The sequence below is a fragment of the Sciurus carolinensis genome, chromosome 2 (assembly GCF_902686445.1).
Source record: "Sciurus carolinensis chromosome 2, mSciCar1.2, whole genome shotgun sequence".
NCBI lineage: Eukaryota > Metazoa > Chordata > Mammalia > Rodentia > Sciuridae > Sciurus > Sciurus carolinensis.
Window position 1 is genome coordinate 105,785,353 of NC_062214.1, and position 2,204 is coordinate 105,787,556.

Genomic DNA, 2,204 nt, shown 5'->3' on the forward strand with positions numbered 1-2,204 from the left:
GTCATTAGTTCCTTAAATGTCCACCCCGCCCCCCAGCCCTGTCTTAGTTTCCTGGGCTCCTATAATAGCATGTCACTATGTGGGTGGCATAGCAACAGAAATATTGCCTTACAGTTCTGAAAGATGGAAGTCTGAAAACAAGATGTTGAAAGGGTTGGTTCCTTCTGAGGGATGTGAGGGAGAATCAGTTCCATGCTTCTCCTCTGGCATCTGCTAGTCTCAGGTATTCCTTGCTTTCTCTGTGTACTTATATCATTTTATCTCTACTCATTTTCCTCTGTGTTCAAATTTCCTCCTTGCATAAGAACATTAGTCATATTGGTTTGATTCTACTGTTAATAAACTCATCTTAAATTGATAAATAGCAAAGACCTTATTTTCATATAAGGTCACATTCATAGGTCCTGGGAGTTAGGATTTTAGTTCTTTTGAGGGACACGGTTCTACCTATAGCATGCTCCTTTCACTCTTCATTCTACTCAAGTACTGCAATTGCATGTGAGAGTATGCTTGATGCTGTTCCATAAGTTTCTGAGGGTTTGCTCATTTTTCTTCAATCATTTTCTCTTTGTTCTTTAGACTGAGCAATCTCTATTGATCTATTCCAATTCCGTAATTGTTATTTTCTTCTTCCATCTCAAATTTGCCCATAATCCCTCTCTTGCACTTTTTAGAATTCTCCTTTAGTTTTAATAATTTCTATACCTTTATCAAAATTATACATTTGTTGAGTCATTGTCATTATGCTTTCCTTTTGTTCTTCAAACAGCTTTCTTTATTTTGCTGAACTTATTCAAAAAGCTAGTTTGTTTTTCATGCATTGCAGCAACTGTAAATTTTGATTTTTCAACCCCTGCAGGCTGCATTTGTTCTTATTTTGTTTGTTTAGTAATTGGAATGAACCAAATTTCTGATGTCTGTCTCCCCTATAAGTTATAGCTGCTGATATCCCTACTCATTGTTACCATCTGCTTTGTTTCTGTTTCCAAGCTAACTCCATATACATCATCCCTGTATCTGTGTAAGTTAGAATTCAGACAAATACTGGTGAGAAGTTATGCTGACACACTTGAACTCATAAGGCTTCCACTCTCTGCTAATGGTCTGAGTGTGGGTTTGCAAGCAGATTCAAATTTTACACCATTCTCAAATCTGTCCTAGCTTTTGTTTCCTTCTAGGCTGTGTTCTATGACCTCTGAAAATCTGTGTGTGCTTCACTGACTAGGGTTGTTTGGGTGACTTGTGTTGTCCTAGTCTTTCTTGCACATCTGCATGGCCTCCAGTCAGTTCATGTTTATCAATTCCCCTATTCCTATCTCACCTTCCAGAACTCCCTTTTAAATTTTTGTCTTTTCCAAAGTCTAGTTAATTGCTCAAACAGGACTGCAACATCAGGCTAGTGAGTGGAGCCCTAGATCCCCTTATTAGCTCGCTAGTAAGTGGACCACATTTACTGTCAGTACTACAATGTATGTCATTCTCCAGCATGGCAAACAAATCTGGTGGTTTTCATGAGCTCGCAGAGCAGAGAGGGAAATGGGAATAGTCACTTGCAAGAGCCACTATGTTCTTACAATGTTATTACCTGAAGCTAAGTATTTTTTCCTGAATAAATGCTTTCTTTATTGTCTTTGGTTGATTTCTAGAATACTGAATCATTGTTTCTGATAATTTTGCCTAGTTTTATGGTTCTTTTGAGGGAGAGAATTTGTTTACCTCTCTATTCTGTTATACTTGAAGAGAATTCCTCCGTACAAAATATTCTAAGTCTTATCTTTGATCTCCTCAGCACTGTGCACTGCCTTTTCTGTCCTTACAATAATATTGTCCCAGATTCCTTTGATTCTAGCATCTTGTGAGAGAGACTGAACTAATCCTGAACATGACTGATTCAAACAAAATGGATAGAACCTTCATTTCCAATCTCTTATCATAGAAAATGTTACTCAAGTATTCACTAACAATCTCAGGAATGTCTTACCTTCCCCTTTTCAAAGCAGTTGTTGTTTAAGACTAAGTTCAAGATCATCCTCCTTTATGAATCTGTTCTTAATTACTTCAACCCACTCCAATTTCCCCACTTTTTTTGTCTCTTTGAATATGATTTTTGCCATTATTTTCTGAAATTACACTGATTGTATCATATATTCATCTCCTAACTATTCTTTTTACACACTATTCTTTCTTATATCTTCAGGTAGATA